General features: G+C 42.0%; 1 protein-coding gene and 1 long non-coding RNA gene across 2 annotated transcripts in view; both read left to right on the forward strand.

The window, feature by feature from the left end:
• Positions 1–1,378, forward strand: part of LOC129097284 (uncharacterized) — a 43,229-nt gene extending 41,851 nt beyond the window's left edge. The window contains exon 3 of the long non-coding RNA XR_008531512.1: positions 1,296–1,378. This is a non-coding gene — a long non-coding RNA (uncharacterized LOC129097284). The remainder of the gene's footprint in view (positions 1–1,295) is intronic.
• Positions 1,379–14,585: 13,207 nt separating this feature from the next.
• Positions 14,586–19,284, forward strand: part of atxn1a (ataxin 1a) — a 26,040-nt gene continuing 21,341 nt past the window's right edge. The window contains exon 1 of the mRNA XM_054606086.1: positions 14,586–14,672. The gene's annotated coding sequence lies outside the window, so the exon portion shown is untranslated. The remainder of the gene's footprint in view (positions 14,673–19,284) is intronic.

Genomic DNA, 19,284 nt, shown 5'->3' on the forward strand with positions numbered 1-19,284 from the left:
ACACACACACACTGAGGTTGTTGCACTGAGAGTGAATGAAGCGTATAGGTAATTCCCTCCAGTCAAACACTGAGTTTTCTCTTCATTGCTTTTACTGCAATATTGTTGTTGTGGCTCCCAACTGTGCTGTAGCCTTAAGCCCCACACACACACACACACACACACACACACACACACACACACACACACACACACACACACACACACACACACACACACACACACACACACACACACACACACACACACACTGATTGGTAGCCCTCACATTGAACCTTTTCTTTATCTCCGGGTGTGTTCCTCCCCAGCACTTTAAGTCTGAATGACAGCAGTGTCAGCTTTATGATCACACTGTTGAGTGTGTGTGTGTGTGTGTGTGTGTGTGTGTGTGTGTGTGTGTGTGTGTGTGTGTGCGAATTTATGTCTATAAGTGATTATTACCTCACCCACCTTCCTTCCGAACAAGAGACAGTGAAAGAAGTTGGGGGTTGTGGATGGTGTGCTGTGCAGATTTGGGGGGGGGGGGTGTTGAAGGACATCGAGAGTGGGGAGAGACAGATGGAGGTAGGGAGGGGGGAAAGAAAGTGGGAAGAAGGACGAGCACGGCACGGAAAGAGAGCGAATGGAGAGGGAGATAGGGAGATATTTATGTGGAGAGGGAGATAGAAATGGAAGTAAAAGAAGAAATTAGGTGATGCTCTCTCTCTCTGACTGATGTGAATCGCGAACATTTGTGGTGATTTTCTCTATAAATTAGGTTTTATTATTGGTAAAAGTCATCAATTACTGCATTTAATAATCCTGCCTGTGATGATTAAAACAGTTAATATCATCTCTGATTTATTATTTTAGTATGCAGTATGATATTTAGAGTAGATGGAGCAAAAAAAGAGGACAAATTGACTGAGGGATAAAAATACGTAAGGTCCAAGTGGAAGAGGATGGAAGTAAACAGGGATGGCTGGAGGAAGAGAATGACAGAAAAGGAAATGGAAAGAGGGATATAAAAATACATCATTTTACAGGGCCCTAATGTCATGTTGACGTCCATGCAGAGAAAGAGATGGACTGTATGGGTGGGAATTATGTTTATGATCTCAATAAAATATCACCAGTATCCCGACGAAGAGGACAGAATGTGCACACACACACACCTACTAAGAGCTCATGGCAGCAAGCCATAACGACCTTCCATCAGCCAACGCCCAGTCATAGTAATGATGTCATCCTCTCTCTCTCTCTCTCTCTCTCTCACAAACACACACACTCATAAACCCATATTCATTCTTTCACAGGACTCATCAGACCTTCAACACAAAGGCGCAGGTCGGAAGGGATTAACATCGTAAGAGTATCTTCACTGAAACCCTTTTTTTTTAAAAGTAAGTCACACACAGTGAATGCGGGATCCAATAGTTGTGATGTATTCATGAACACGCACCTAATTATGTTCTTTTCACAGCAGTTTGATTTGTCACAGTAAGAGAAGCACATGTCTTTAGAAATAACATTAATAATGTCACAGTGTGAGAGTGAGCCAACAATCACAGTACCATTACCCTGAGTTTGAAGCCGCTAAATTGAACTGAGCCGACATTGATTTTTTGATTTACACCTGAGCTTTTTTTCCCCACTGTGTCACATCAAAAGACCTTTTGTAACTTCACATACTAACAAACCGACATAAGAGATCTGGGTTGACCGCTCTGTGCACGTCTGTGTGGAATGTACCATTAAGATATGTAACTTATCAAGATGTTGTAGTATAATGGTACAAAATATCAGTTGTGGTATTTCTTCATTCAGTAAATGAGTTAAATAGACCATAAAGCAGGGTATGCTTTAGCTTGTGATTGATGTGTCATCGACATGCCTGAATGCTGCATTCCATTTGACTTGGAAATTGAAGGTCAGGGCTGGAAATGACATCACACCCAAGTTGTGTTCCAGTACAACAAGTTGGAAGACTTAATTGGGGTTTTTGTCCGGTCAGGTAAGCTAATGTTAGCAATACCAGTAGATTACAACGCATGCCGCTGATATTTTGCTCATACAAACACTGTAGCAACATGTCCACAGCTAGAAGTCTGACAGTAATGTATGTATGTATGATTGATTTAATGAGATATAAATAGAACAGAAGTGCTATTAAACAGCATATTAGAACAGGTTTTATTCTGTTGATGGCGGAGCGACCATCTTGGATTCTGAGGTCGCTGTTGGTGCGGTTCCACTTTCGGACTTGTAAATTCCAAGTTCAAATGGAATGCAGGATATGGTTTCAGCCAGGTATAATATACTTTGTAATGTTCCTGTTCGTTTTGAGAGGAGATGTCAAAAAGTTTTGCTGCACACCTTTAAATAATGTGACCAAACTGCTCTGTAATGTGGAGTAGCAACAAGCATTTACTGTCAGAGTGATGTCAAACCACACACAGCAGGAAAAGCACGCTCACTCTCAACCAGTGGGATTGCCTGTGTGTGTGTGTGTGTGTGTGTGTGTGTGTGTGTGTGTGTGTGTGTGTGTGTGTGTGTGTGTGTGTGTGTGTGTGTGTGTGTGTGTGTGTGTGTGTGTGTAAGAGCAATGCTCATGTAAATGTAGCAGAGCTCTCACAAACAGAGGGCCTATAAATAGACGTGGCTCAGCGTGTGACTGCTCAAAAGAACCCACACTCTTAAAGGAATATGTCGTCCATTAATGTGCCTCTGTGTGGTAGATTTTGAGTGAAGTGTGTACGTTTTAGTGGCATCTACTGTTTTTTTGGCAGGTTGCAACCAACTAAAAACCCCTCTGCTCACCCCTCCCTTTCAAAGTGTGTCAGAGAACTACGGTGGCCTACAGGTATAGGTATCTTTAGGATTATGGTACAACTAGGAGCTACTCTTATCAATACTCTGTTGACTAAATAATTGCTTTAAAAAAGATATATAAGATTTTAAAAACAAATGAATTCAGAACAGAATTAGAAGTGATTTATAATTCTGTTAAATATTGTTTATAGAGCAGCAACAGTTGTGTTTACAACAGCAAAGTCACTAAATAAAGTCAATCATATCTCACTGAAAACAAATGTAAAATGTCAATAAAATGAGAGAAGTTTATAATGAATGAATAACACAGCCATCAGATGTTTGTCAAAAAATGTAAAAGTACTAATAATCAGGGCTTATCAATAATATGATCAATAATTATTTAGCACTGGGGCCTGTTTAATACCGGGTTTCGGAACGCATCCCTACCTTCAGGTAACATAAAATGCGGAAGGCTCTTGCTAGAGCCAGTGTTTGTTCTGGGCTGCTGTAGAAACATGGCGGTGTAAGATGGCAGAAAATAAAATAACTTTTTCTAAGCTTAGGAAAACATAATGATTCTTAGTTTTGGGTGATTATAATCTGATTAAAACATAGTTATAAAACTTATATTCAATATCTGCCACTAAACCACAACTGTACCATCCTTTCTTTCTTAATTCATCTCTGCTTCTTTCTCGTTCTCTGTCCTGACTGAAAAAGTACCTTATTACTTGATTTAAGAAACATCCTTGCTTCCTTCGGTTATTCCATGTGTGCAGTAACTTAGAGGATGAATTGCATCAACGTGCTTGTTTTCATCAAAAACAAGCGCTCTGTCAGTTAACCAATTGAGTGTGGAATTGAGCTGCGTGTAAAACATCCTTTAGAGTGCTCATTTGACATTCAGTGCGCAATAGGCCACACATGAGTAAACCGACTGGGAGGGCCACAGTGTTTGTAGTGGATGGTTGGGGGGGGTGAAGAAGAGTGTGAAGCGGGAAGGTCAAACGAGGAAAGGCAATATATACACAGCCTACAGCCATAGTAAAAGAGAAAGTGACTGTGTTTGAGAGCAATGAAAAGGCAGCGAGGGAGACGAGAGGTTTGTGAAGAGTAAGACTGAGACAAAGAGAAAATGAGGGCGGGAGAAAGAACTGAAGAGAAACCGAAGTTAACAAGGCGTGTAAGAATATTATTTCCCCAGACCAAGCAGCCCCAGTAACAACTGCAAATAATGAGTCCGACTTTATCAGCCGTGAAGATTGGTGATGAAGCCATGTACAGTGCACATTTTCACGCTGCCGACTCGTCGTCTAAGCAGCGAGAGGAAATACAGTGACGTTTCGGTTAGGTTGTACATTTTCTCACAGGGCAGAGGCGCGTAGAAAAAGCAATCTTTGTCAGTTCGCTGGAAAGGGCAGGTTTGTTTATTGTATTATCTTCTTCTGTAATATTTTATGGTAGAATATAACCATAGAAATAATATGAGTAAAGATGACATTGGCATGAGTCGGCGGTTGTGATCCTTTATATACATCATTTATATTATCTTAAGGATATGGTCATTTGGTTGGATCACTTTATAGTTTGAGTTTTGTGGGTTTTATCTGCTTTGATTTTTTCTAAATGCACATGGTGTATTCATACGGCTAGTATTAGGCTTGCAGCTTTTCTCAAAGCACGTCTTAATACAGTTTGAATAACTTCTTCCCCTTTCTGTTTTTTTTTCACCGTCATACTCAGCCTCCTTCTCTCCCTTCATCTGTCTGTCTGAGTTTCTGGTGTATCATTACTTTGGTTCAGAGGAGGGTAGCACAGAGCTTGTCTCCCAGCAGGGTGTACTTGTGTGTGTGTGTGTGTGTGTGTGTGTGTGTGTGTGTGTGTGTGTGTGTGTGTGTGTGTGTGTGTGTGTGTGTGTGTGTGTGTGTGTGTGTGTGGTGTGTGTCCCACCAGTGTTGGTAGCAGCGTCTCAGGAGTTCTGCATTAGCCTTTGAAGATCTTAGAGTGTGTGTGTGAGAGAGAGAGAGAGAGAGAGAGAGATTCATATGAGTTTCTTTTTCTTTTATCAAACTCGGCATCAACTCTGTTTCTTTGTTTCTTCTTTTTGTGTTTTGTCTCTTTCTCTTTCTTTTATTCATTCTCTCTCTTATCACCCCACTCTCATCTGCCACTGCAATTTTTTTATTCATTTCTGGCTCTCTTTTTTTTTTTTTTTTTTTTTTTTTTTCTATCTTTGGTTCAAAAGACACTCTGTTTTCATTCTGCAGTGGTGCAGTTTGTTTGAGTCTGGGTTTAACTACTTTTGATATTCTCACTTCGCGTGCAGACAGAAAGCGAGCCAGGCTACCATCCACATTATTAAGTACTCATTGATAAAATGTGACCCACCACGCAACCAACAACCCGGATTTACATTTTCAGCTGACCCACTTATGTAAAAGGAGAAGAAAGAAAAAAAAGTGACTCACCATGAGAGGACATATGACACTTACATTAACGTGTGACCTTCCCTTATGAGAGTTTAACAGTGAGGCTGCCCTGCTGCCTCATTAATAAGTTAGGCCACAACCAACAGGCGATTTTACATCACAAGATTTTTCATTTTGTAATATGTGATCTCAGTGGAAATAAAACCCCTTACCTTGGCAGTGAAATATCTTAATTAATTGAGCTATACAGTGACTACCTGAGACATATCCTCAGCAGTGAGAATCACAGTTTTTTTTATTTCAGCCACGTAATACTAACCATCAAATAATTTGTTATCATCAAAGCACCTTTCTTTCTTTTCCTGTTCTTCATAGACTCAAGTAAGACAGAAGTTCTGTCGCAATCGGTTTGGAAAGATACCAAAATGAGTGTGAGTTTACAGTTTTGTTAACAGAGCTGCTGTGTGAGAGGACTTCCAGCTGTGGTGAGTGCTTTCTAAGTCTTGGTCGCATTATATTCTGGGCTCAAAATCCATTCTCTTCTAATGCATGTTTCCTCCTGACTATAGGCATATAGAAATGATGAAAGAACGGCTATTTGCAGTCTGGATACAATAGGAACTGTCACTGACACATTGGTTTTTTATAAAAAAAAGTACCTGTGTTTTAGCCGTCTTAGCAGCCGTTTAGTCATTGTTAGCTCCTGTAAGCCTTTCAGACCTCTCATTGTGTTTGAAGTCTGCTGAAGAGCCTGGTAAGTTTTCAGCTGCTCAGGAGACATCAGAGACGGCTTGATGTTGGTATTGTGTCTCCTCCGTTTGCCTCTCACTGAGTGGTCATCTGAAGCGTGACGGTGTGCATGTGTGAGATTGGTAAACTGAGAGGGCACGTGTGAGAGGTTGAATAGGCTATCTCCTTACCAGTCAGTCAGAGTTGCTGTACTATTTAGAAACACCCTCAGAGACCTCATATAAGCCCCAGACTTAATCTACAGACAAGAACTAGGAAGGTAACCAATTATAAGGTTTTATATGGAACAACAGAACCCAGAGAATGATCCACTCCAACAAACATCACCCCTTTTTTTTTTTTTTTTACCACCCACAGCCCCAAAATACCCCCCAAAAAACTACATCAACTAAACTGTTTCCTGATTTAAGCTGAGCCCTGCTTGGTGAAAATACAGACACATATCTGCAGATTACATTATCACCTGCCATTAGTTTAGAGGGAAAACAGCTTTTACATTACTGTACTGTAAATCCAGTGCACAGTTTGCATTACATTAATGTATTTGCATTCATTGTATGTATATCAGTACACACACTGCATGTAACTTCTTATGTGCTGCATATATGCATGAATATCTTTCTTTGACCTTGTACTGTTATGGCTTATGTATTAAGTATTAACAATGTGCATCTTTCAATGTCACATATTATTTTAAAAAGTAATGGCTGATAACCATCCGTACAAATAAAGCAAAATGTGAGAAATGGAGAGAGAGAGAGAGAGAGAGAGAGAGACTAGTGGAAAAACAGGGACAGTAGCAGACAGAAATGCCTCAAGATGAATGATGAATGAATCCCTCCGAATCTTTATTTCATACAAAACACACATCGTATGACGATCTGTATATAATCACAGTTTGAATGTCAAATGTATAAGACTAGTCAGCAACTAATCACACAGCAATGTCTGCTACTTCGTTGTCAAGATGAGAACCAGACTGTCTAGCTACTGGTGTTTGTGTTTGTGTTTGTGTGTGTGTGTGTGTGTGTGTGTGTGTGTGTGTGTGTGTGTGTGTGTGTGTGTGTGTGTGTGTGTGTGTGTGTGTGTGTGTGTGCGCGCGCACACGTGTATGTGTAAAGATATCTGCTTTTATTTTTGATTATCTGTGAAGCAGATGTTTGCACATGTGTGTGCATGAGACAAGTATCTGTGTACTGTGTGAGACAGGCTGACATGTACGCCCTGTGAACTGCAGGGCTGAGATCACTTACACACACACACACACACACACACACACACACACACACACACACACACACACACACACACACACACAATGCAGAGAGCGGCAAGGTCCAATTGTCTGGTTGCCGGGCAATGTGCTCACAGCCGTGGACCATAACAAGACCTCCCTCCATCAATCAGCTATAGAGTGCTCTGCTCTAGTAATGATGTCATCATGCACACATGCATACACACACAGACCCCCACACACACACACACACACACACACACACACACACACACACACACACCGCACTCTTATCTCATCCTCTTTGTTTTGACCTTGGGATGCTCATTGGTGTCTGTGTGTCGGTACTGTGTGTGTGTGTGTGTGTGTGTGTGTGTGTGTGTGTGTGTGTGTGTGTGTGTGTGTGTGTGTGTGTGTGTGTGTGTGTGTGTGTGTGTGTGAGTGTGTGTGTGTGTCAGTGTGTTGAGGAATGAGTGTTGATTGTCATTGCCTTGCAAAAATATAGCTGGGGAGGATGCAATCTGCTCAGGATATGGGCTACATAAATCTCACACACACACACACACACACACACACACACACACACACACACACACACACACACACACACACACACACACACACACATAGACAGTGCTTTGCAAGTATTTTAAACTATAATTTAACTCTGAAAGGTTATCTGAGTGTATTTTGTAAGATTCATTTCTTCTTCTTTTTTTCCACAGCACACTTACGTGGTTACACACAGTCAGACTTTACAAGCCATTGAGCACTGTCTCATTTAGATGGACAAAAGATAGCCTTGTATGTAATGTGGCATAAACACTAAAAAACGACTAGGACTATGCAGTGTGCTGAAAACTTGTATGTGTGCGTTCTCTCTTGCCATTTAGATAATGTACAGTACTGCCCTTACTGATGTAGGTAAATGTTTTGGCCTTGGTGTAAAACCACTTCAGGTGGAAAAGTGCCCTTGGTATCACCCACACAACACCAGTGCACAACTTAGAGGATGTTTACTAAAATGCAAAACTTTGAGGCCTCAACATTTCTGAAGAGATGAAGAATTTTAAATAAATTGAATGAAGTGATACTTAAGAATGAAAAGATGTCCTCCTTCAGCTGTAGACACAAGTATATATGTCTGAAGTGACACCTTTCTATACCTACACACATGCACAGACACACTCACTCATGCTAATTGCTTCAAGATGAAACACACACACACACACACACACACACACACACACACACACTTTCTCCGGGTCCAGCTGTGTCTCTGCCAGGCTGTAGGGCAGGGGGCCAGCACAGTGAGGTGAAGAGAGTGGCAAGAACACTAACTGGCAAATCAGTGGCCAATTAAAAACGCTCAGTAGTGTGTGTGTGTGTGTGTGTGTGTGTTTGTGTGTGTGCATCTGTGTGTGTCTGTGTGTGAGTGTCCTTGTTTGACTGCCAAGGATAGGGTTGGCACAGAAAGCATGCTTCCTATTCTCTCAGCATGCCCCCTTAACGCAGAAGCTTACACACCAACACACACACACACACACACACACACACACACACACACACACACACGCAGCCTTGGATTTGTCTCACCCCATTGTCTTTATTTGGGACAAATGAATGCGTGTCCTTTCTCTATGTGTGTGTGTGTGTGTGTGTGTGTGTGTGCGTGCACTCTATGAATGAAGTGAAGTGAAGTTTCATAGCTGCACAAAGTAAAGGTCAGACAGGACGCTCTACCCTTCCTACTTTAAGAGATGACGGGAGACATTGTCACGGATAGAGAAGGTGTTTGGTGTTGACATAGTTACGGTGTGTATGTGAATGTGTGGAACAAGAGAAAACCTCAGAAGCAACAGCTGCCTCCTTGAGCTGATTAGTCAAACTAATCAGACATTAGGGTTTAGGCCAATTAGTTATTGTCCTCATCTACTTTTTGTTAAAAAATAAACCCGATGATTAACCTGATCCCACTTACAGCTGACTCACAAAGTGGTGAGACTTTACTTTTCTGAGATTTTAAAATCTCACAAGGTTTCTTTTTTTTTAAATTACTATTGTGACAGGCTTCACTTATTAAATATCAGCAAATTGCTCTGCGATGGATCATTGACTCATCTGCTGAAATAAAGACAAGATGCAGCTCGCGTGCTGTCTTCATTTCATATAGTCCTAAAACATGCTGTACAAAAGCCTGCTTCTAGTCTAAAAGATAGTTTGACAGGTTCTTGCAGAGGAATGATAAGTCGAGGACAGCTCTTAAGCTCCTGCACCATTGTTCTCCTTCTCTTGATTGGAATGTCAGCCATTAAATCAGGTTAATTCAAGCTACGATCAGCTCCTGCACCAACGACAACATCTATCCATATAATTGCATCGTAACTACACACCCCCTGATTCTATGCACTCTTAATACACCCACTATGAAAACGTGCCAATGTTCTCATTTAAGAGAGTGGGAGAGGTATGACCTCGCTCAGTAAAACATTATGAAGTGTACCAGTGTGCTGTGGATCACTTGTTACTGCGTGGTTCTGATTCTCACAGGAAGGAGCTTCAGACCGGAGGGTTTCTAAGCACAGACCGGCTATAAAAGGTGTCAGATTGGAAAAGAGTTGGCGAGTGGAGGGAAAAAGAGAGAAAGTAGTGTAAACCTGGAAATGCTGACCTTTATTTTATGTTTGTCTTAGCTGAATGATTTGTATTCGCTTCCTGGCTTGTGATCTTCCTTTCTTCTTTCCTTTCCTTCCAACAGTATATCATAAAATTGGATAAGGTTCAGGTCAGCAAAAGGAATTTTTGTCATGGCATTGAACCTCCCACAGCTGCCACGTACACACTTCCACTAACACAGCAAATGGGTGTGGGATGGTAGATAAAGGTTGGCGGTAAGTAAAGGACACTGGTCTTTCCAGACATGTGTGCACCCAAGATAACATTCCTCCCTGCTTTGAGCACCTTGAACCCCTGAGAGGAGCTGGTTCCTCACTTGCGGTATGGCAGATATGTTGGAGTCTAGGAAAATGGGTCTGTGGTTGAGGAAGGCATTTCCCTTACATTACAGTGATGGTCAGTCACTCAGTCGACCCACACAAAAAGACTCGCTGCATTCTTCTCTCTCAGCCAACCAAACAGCTGTCAGACACTACGTCAGCTCCCGAAGTATTCCGTCTATGTCTATGTGTGTGTGTGTGTGTGTGTGTGTGTGTGTGTTCCTGTGATTTGTCTGTAATATTATTATGATGAATGATTAACTGTGTACCAGAGGACGTGTCGTTTTCCAAGTAAGGAGGAAGAGAAAATTAAAGCAACAGGCTTTGAGATGTTCCCACAACTCTTCCTGTAAAATTCCATAAAGTGAACACAAAAATACTCACGTCACATGTTTTTAACGTCACGCTTTTATCATCTTTTCCCAGTCCTACTGTAACCTTTAAGCGTACGTGTAAGCGTTTTTCCAGCAAGAGTTTGGCATTCTTCTCTGTATTTATGTGCAACCTTCAGAGGCATTTCGGGGGAAAATGTGCTGCTGTTAGCCTTTGAACCCCGTACTTATGGTTCCACAATCTACAACCATTTTTAAAAAAAGACTGCACTGTTTGAACGAGCTTTGTACGGTAATCAAATGATTCGGCCGGGGTGATTGTGGGTGGAATCTTTTTTTTTTGTTTTTGACTACACTCAGTCAGAGAGAATGGGAAGAATGCAAGCACTTAAAGAGATGAAGTGATGGTTGAGTGGACTAAAGTATTCATGGATTTAATCACGGCAGCATCAGCAGTCAAGTACCGAGAAACACTCACACAGAGAACATGTTGAACGCCGTCGCCTTTTGATCTGAATCACCACGGGCACACGGGCACACATGACAAAAAAAAAATGTGAACCCATTCAATCGCTTTGACAGAATACAACAGCAGAACATTCCTATAAAATACTTTTATCCTTTTTCAGGAGTGTAGTTCCACTCATTCAGTCACTTGAACACTACTGTCAGACTCTCACCTGTTTACTCATTGTAAGTTTCTCTTGACGACAGCGTCGGGTAGATTTATCATCATGCAAAAAAACTTCTCTTTGACTGCTTTGTTTGACCGAGTTACACATACACAAATACTGTAGGTATGCTCTGGTCTTTTATGCACCTGTACTGTAGCGCTGAACCTGCTGTCAGCTGTTTGTTTGCAGGTTGAATGCACTTATTGTAAGTCACTCGGGGGGAAAAGCATCTTCTAAATGAATGTAATGCAATTTAATGTAGGTACAATACGGAGAAAAAACCTCAAAGCACACACGACTGGCATAAAAAAAAACACAAAGCCACATATACACACAAACACACACAGTTCATTGAAGGTGCTGGCTGCTCCACTGTGCTTTGCAATTCAATCAGTCGTTCACTTAATGAGGTTTACACCGAACCCTTTCTGACTAATTTAGCCTGATTTCTGGATTGGACATGATGGATTGAGACAAAAGTCTGTTTGTGTGCGTGCGTGCGTGCGTGCGTGCGTGCGTGTGAGAGACAGAGAGTGGGGTGTTTTTGTTGCATTTATATCAGAACTGCACACTTAAGGTCATGTTTAATGTATTTTTCCTTAACTGTCAAATTAGAAGAAATTATCTTCATGACAGCTTCTGTTTTATTTTTAAAAAGGTATGCCAGACTTATAATTACAGTTACTGTGAGGAACTTTTAACTTGTTATGAAACAGTCTTAATTCAAACCTGATGCCTCTCTGTGACCTACATAAGTAAACAAGACCATCAGCAAGTGGATTGGAATTTTCTATGTAGTTATTCTCAGTGCTTGTCATCGGTGCCATCGGGTCCGATTCCAGTGAAATCAGACTAAGTCATGCAGGTTCACTGCTTATGTCATTCAGCTCAGACTGCAGCCTTAGTCTTAGGCCGTATCGCTGGGCCTTCTGAAAGGAAGGTAGGCACAGGAGAACCAGAACCAGGACTACCCAGAGCAGGCTGTTAGACCCTGCTGCAGTACAATTAGAGTTTTTCTAAAGGGAATCTGGTGATCGGAAACACTATTTCTGCTTTTGTCCACTGGGACCGCAAAAATCAACAGAAAATGAAAGTTACTCAATTTTAGCTAATTCATAATTCATTATGCCTATTTTTTTCTAGGAACCATTGTCATCATCCTGGTAGACTGGAAACTCCCTCTACCCCAGCAGCACCTTGTGAAATATTGGAGTTTCTGGAAAGCATTTTGTTAGAATCAACATTTTTGTAACATTTGTTAAACAAAATAAATCTCTGAATTCCTTTCTTTTAGTTAATCCCTCGCGTGTGCTTCCCTCATTTGCTTTGGCTCGAGAGCCGGGCCATTACAGGTGATATGTTTAAACCGGACATCTTTAAAGTATCATAGTATTTTCCCCTAAAACTTGGCAGAGTTTTGGAATGAAGCCTGACTCTCTGTGTATTACTCCTACCCCCATCTCACTGTCCTCCTTCCTTTTTCCACTGACATTTTTCAGCTTTCCATGCTCCCCGCTGTGCCTCGCTGGTTGTGCCAGTGTTGTCCTCCCAGTGAGTTTCTATCTGCCTCTTCTCTGCCACCATCTGTTTCTCTCTCTGCCTCTCTTTCACTCTGCCTTCCTATCGCCTCTCTCTCTCTTTCTCTGTGTCTGCTTTACCTCACGGCCTCTCTATTCTCTCCATCTGTCTTCCTCTCACCTCTGGATCTCTCCTACTTTTTTTTCTTTTAACTTTTTGCAATCTCTCTCTCTCATCTCCATCCCTCTTTCTCTCTTGCATTTTTAGCACCATATGATGGTCTCCTTTGCCAGTTGGTGTCTGCTAATCCATGGCCTCAGTACACATCTATTTTTCTCTCCCTCTGTTTCTGCCTTACATACATGCATTTAAAAAAACATCCTTAGCACACACAAACCCTGCTGCCTTCTATGTCCCTTCTGCTTATTCTGTGTGTGCCTACATGCTTAATTTAAGCCTGACACTATACTATAGCGCACAGTGGAAGCCTATTGATTCAAACATGTCTGCCATTGCAGGAATTCCTGTTTCTTTCTCTCACTACTCACTGTTTGCCTCAGTGTCCCATTATCACCTCTCATTTTCCGCTGTAGCTCTCAATCCCCTGCAGAATAGAGTAATCATGCATAGCATAAGAAGTGTGCGTGGAATGATACATCTCACCATTACTAATGTAACACACACACACACACACACACACACACACACACACACACACACACACACACACACACACACACACAACCAGCCACATGCTGTAAATCCCCCTTCTGTCTTTCTTAGGCTGCAATAAAACACTCTCCCACAGCTAGACAGCGACACAAACGCACTCCTGCCCACCTCTTCCCTTGTCTTCAGACGTGTGAGAAGTGGGTCAGTAGGATGTTTGACGTCCCACACACTTCCTCACACAACACACTCACACACTGCAGCTGACTCACAGCAGGGAAGATGTCTCTCATATCCCCGTAACATCCCCATCATCCCACCACAACCTGCCTAATTAGTCCCACAGAGTGTGTGTGTGTGTGTGTGTGTGTGTGTGTGTGTGTGTGTGTGTGTGTGTGTGTGTGTGTGTGTGTGTGTGTGTGTGTGTGTGTGTGTGTGTGTGTGTGACTGTCGAGCCAGCCAGCCTGTCTCTTATGCTGCTGTGTGGGTGTCGGCTCAAGTCAGCTTGTTGCACATTTGATTTAAAGATGCATCGGAGTTTTATGCCGTGAATATGACAGGTCCCGTTTCTAATGATGACCCATATTTGCATTTCACTTTTTCAAACAATAAAACATAAGGGAGACGGTAAAAAATGAAAGCTGCAGAAGGAAAAGGTGCACAGTGACAGAGTTTAAAGGGGCTTAAGAGAGAGCATAAAACAGGAATAATGGGCAGGGATGCTTAACAGCCTTTAAATAATATTCTCATTGGTCTTTCATTAAATGTCCTAAAAACATTCTTGTGGATCTAAGCTGTGACCCATTTCATTTAATTTGAATGAATTCATTTTCCACCATTTTAACAATCAATAATCATCCCTGGAGTGTTTTTTTGTTTTGCTTTTTAAAGGACATCTGTACAAATGTGCAGATACAGAAAAGCAGAGGCTGTTGGGATGTGAAAGACAAATGTTGCTGCAACTCTATTTGAAGCAAGATGTGACAGTCCCATATTGTTGTTCATGCTCATGGATCAAAGCTGAGTGACATGTCTTGTGATGCGTGTGTTTATTCTTGCTGATGCATACAGCACAGTGTACACCAGTGTGTCCTAATACCGTGTTATAATCTGTCCTCTCCATACTTTAGTGTCAACTTTTGTTGTTGTTTCCTCCACCAGGGAGTGCTGAGTCCCTGAGTCAACACACTGCATTCTGGGACAGTCTGGAACCCTCTCCATGGGCTGTACCACCTGCTGACAAACCAGGGGGGTCTGGAGGAGTTGTGTTGAATGAGGTGAGATTGTCCCCGTCAGTTAGCATGTGCCTACATCCTGGTTTTCATTTAAATACATTCAGTTATGTTTTGCTATGCAAGCTGATTCTATGAATAGATGGGGACCTAAATCACATATGAGTGGAGCTTGAATTGAGGTTGTGTTTCATAAGCTGGAGGACAGTGTTTCACCTGCCTGCTGAATCCTTACTGACAAACTGCTGCCATGTTGCTATTACAACCTTAAAGCTGCTGGTTCTGACCGTCATGTTTAATTCAATGTTATTAGTTCTGATGTCAAGGACTATTCAGCCCGGTGTTTTTCCTCATAGCCAAGAGCCTTGCTCTGCTGATGAACCCGTCACCCTGGTCACAGCCCACATGCATGCTAAGTAAAGTGCATTTGATTTTAATATGAGTGAAGTGGCAGCTAATCACATGCACAGCTCGCAGTGAATGAACCAAGGGTTTTTCCTCTCTGTTGCTTTGAGCCACAGCACATCTTACATGTGTGGCTCGGTTCAAATTAACGGCTCACTCTCTTATTCCGCATTATCTGTCTTTGAATATAATTAACAAGCAATGAGGTGGATTCACCCACTCTTTTGAACCTCTTTATAAAGGTTAAACAGAAAAACGTCAGATGGATAAGAAGGCATCTTTCAGATACTGACTAACTAAGTTTGTTTACTGCTGTGGTTGGAGGAGAGGTAATTTTTAGGGTCAGGGTGAGCTAGTCTGCCTAGTGATGAGACTGAATCGGAGCTCTATTTTCATGCATCACGCCTTCAAGAACCAGTTAGCGAGGGGTCTTTGCTGCGAGAATGAGAACCTTATTGGCAGTGCTGAGAGTGTGAAATACATCCTATAAATATTGTCTTAATAAAGCCTGAGGAGGAAGGGATGTATTGTAGTTTTACGCTTTGTTTAAATTCATTCATGTGTGTTTGTGTTTAGGTATCTTACTTCTATGCAAGCTCAGTGATTAATTTCTATACAAACAAATCTGTTTACAAGGGAACCGCAAGCTGCTTTGATTTTTTTCTCTGAATAACTCGGAGCACAAACGCGATCTTTTTCTGTGTTAATATTGATTCCCAGAGGAGAAATTCTCTTTTCACTTTCTCCTTTTACACAGGGCAGTAAGATTGCAGGGTCAGCTGCAGAATAGCACCTTAGATGTTGCCGATTATCTCGCTTGCAGACATTTCTGCAGAGCAAATCCTCGAGGTCAAGGATGTGAACTCATGCCTTCCTCATGATGGATAATCTCTCTACTCACTATAAGGGCATTCTGCCACAGCAAGCTAAAAAAAATCAATATGTGCAAACATTTAAGCAAAGTTTTTCAAGTTCTTTCCCCCCAGATCGCCTCACACGTTTGGAGATGAGTGTTATTTTCCACTCGCCTCGCTCCCTGAGGGATGCTCTGCGTGTCTGTTTACTGCTGTCGTGAGCAATAAACAATGGACATGGCTGACTTTAATAACAAACACTAACCGACCTCCACCAGGAGCCTGCACGCAGAGTGGAAGATTAATGTTTGACTTAAGCACAGAGTCAGGATACTAATTGGCAGGTTAAGTCTCAGAGCAGCACTGATCTGTCCAGCTATGAGCTAATAATATGCATCACAAACTAATTAAAACATTTCATTATTGCACAGTACATGCATCAACAGTGCAGGCATTAAAGAAGTGATACTGAGGGAGTTTTCTGAGCAACAACCTCAGCTGTGGAGTTATGGCAGATTTTTTAGTTGTAGTTATGCTCTACACAGAGCCAACGCAGTAGACTATGCATGCGGCCTACTGCATTGTGGGCATTTCTGCAATTGCACCTGCAAAAAGCTAGTTGTGGTTGGGTTTCTATGCAACTAGTTGGAGTTTCTTTATGTACCTAAAACGTTGGCGACCGAAAGTGAATGGATCATGTTGGAGTTGAAGCTAAAGCATAGTTAACAACAGTTTATTTTACTGAAATGACTGTAAGACAGAAAAGAGACGTCGGAGGAGATTGTGTGCACTACCATTGAACCTATTGAGACAGAAAGAAGGTTAACTTATTGTTTTGGTCCATGTTCACAAACAAGGAAGAAGAAATGTTTAGAAGGAAATGTGATGCTACCAAGTGGACCAGTCACAGTTGTTGCGGTCTGCATTGCCGGGACATGTCGTTACATTTCTGGTGAACCTGCAGGATTTCAATGGAAATTGTGCAACATGGTGACACAGTTTTTAGTATTTAAGGTCACATAGAGGCATCCGTATTCATTTGAGACTGTTTCATGACAAGCTGAATGAATGAGTGATCTCATTTGGCTACATAAATGACAGCAGTGTGTTGTGACTGTGTTACACACGTCATCAAACCAGCTATTGATAAAAAATGAAGGATTACTTTTTGGTTAAAATCTGATCTGTGCATTACTTCATTGAAGATTTTTCAGAAATAGACAAGTCAATCACACTGAAACATTGTTATTAACCAGTTTTAAGAGAAAAATGATATAAGTGCTTCATTCTTTGAGACAACCCATTGGGAATGCTTTTGGAGTTGAAACCATAGTGCTGCCTGTTGTTTTGTTGCCTCAACATTTGCTGCCTCGCAATGGGAGTAGGGACTGCACTCCGGTCCTCGTCTTAAACAGGCGTGCTTGTTTAAGTGAACACACACAAACACACACACACACACACACACACACACACACACACAAACACGCACTTGCACGTACACATGCACAGACCAGAGCACTCTCATTCACCCCACAGGGAGCAGAGAGTTTAGAGAGTGCTGCAGTTTCTCTGCTACGATCTCTGCCTGTCTCCCTCTCTCACTTGCTTTCTCTATTGCACTCCTTCTGTCTTGGGCCATTTCAGTTCAAATCAGTGAAGCTTTATTAGCGTGACGTTTTGTTCAGAATCATGTTGCCAAAGTCTATATTTGACCAGTAAACGAGACCTCTGTGTTTTCTCTAATTCAAATGTCATTTATTGGCATGACTGCATGTAAAGTACTGCCAAAGCACGTTGTACAGGAAAGTGTAATATTACATAAAATGTGCTTCTGTCATTTTTTTTCCTCTTTCTGTCTCCCTCACTGTGCCGATTAAAGTGTGTGTGAGGCTGTGCTTCCCTCCTTCACGCTATCACCGTCTTTCTCGATGAATCCTAAGAGTAAAAAAGTGTGAGTGCTTGAGTGTATGTGTGTGGGTGAGAGAGAAAGTAAGAGAGACAGAGAGTTGGTGCTATTCTTGGCTGGTTGGGGAAGTCTTGGCTCCCTGGCGTATGGGAAAAGTGCTCTTGGCAAGTCTTAAACCGAGGCATTCCTTTATGCTGTCCTCTTGAAACACTCACACACAGAGACAGACACAAACTTGTTTTTGACACTTAGGAGGACATTGCATTGACTTAAATTATCCACCGGAGACTGAACCATGAACGCTATATGCTAATCCAAACCCTTACATTAACCAGAAAGACTTTACCCTAAAATGTAATGTTTTACCTTGAGTGGACACGACCCACAACAAGAGTAAAGGCTGAACACACCCACACCACAGTGACCAAAGCTCACATTTACATGCTCCTTTAGTTACCAGCTGTCGAGTATTTCCTGGTTTTCTTTTCATTCTCTCTCTGTATGGATGCTTACTCTCTCTCTCTCACACACGCACACGCGCACACACACACACGCACAAACACTCACACACACACACACACACACACACACGCTAAGAGGAGAAAGACTAAGTGCAGTCTCAAAAGACAGATTTCTAGTAGTACTACATTATGCCCCGAGGCCCAAAGCCAGAGTTTCACTGTCACTCTCTCTCTCTCACACACACACACACACACACACACACACACACACACACACACACACACACACACACACACACACACACACACACACACACATGGCGTTCCGCATTATATCCTTGAATCAATTGCCTAAGGAGTGGGAGGTTGTCTGCATGACTTCTATCAGCTAATATATCTCTTAGGTCTCTTTCTCCATGTCCTTTTCTTTCTCTCTCTCTCTCTCTTTCTTTGTCCCTCTCACTGCAGTGCCACTACAAGGTGACATCACTGTCTCTCTCCATGTTATTCCTTCCCCTCTGTCAGTTTCTTGTTATTTTTGCCTCTACCTCCTCCTCCCTTCCTCCCTCTCTCCTCTCTTCTTGTTGTCCGTCCCTCCCTCCTTTGTCGCTCACACCTTTTCTTATCAAATGTTCCCTCAAACGTACAAGATGTCAGTGGTCTTTAAGGTAAAGTTGTGTTTGCCATTAAAATTTGGTCAGGGTCAAAGGGTTTGCACACAAGCACCCTCGTGTGTGTGTGTGTGTGTGTGTGTGTGTGTGTGTGTGTGTGTGTGTGTGTGTGTGTGTGTGTGTGTGTGTGTGACTGCCACAGCTTCTAAAAAATGTTATTTTCAGTCCATGAGACAGTTGCATGCATGCAGAAGAATTTTGCCCACAAGAATGTTTTTTTCTGTAACAGCGAACACCCACCCACACACACACACACACACACACACACACACACACACACACACACACACACACACACACACACACACACACACACACACACACACACACACACACGAACACGTACACACATAAAGCCCT

Source organism: Anoplopoma fimbria, chromosome 10 (assembly GCF_027596085.1).
Source record: "Anoplopoma fimbria isolate UVic2021 breed Golden Eagle Sablefish chromosome 10, Afim_UVic_2022, whole genome shotgun sequence".
NCBI lineage: Eukaryota > Metazoa > Chordata > Actinopteri > Perciformes > Anoplopomatidae > Anoplopoma > Anoplopoma fimbria.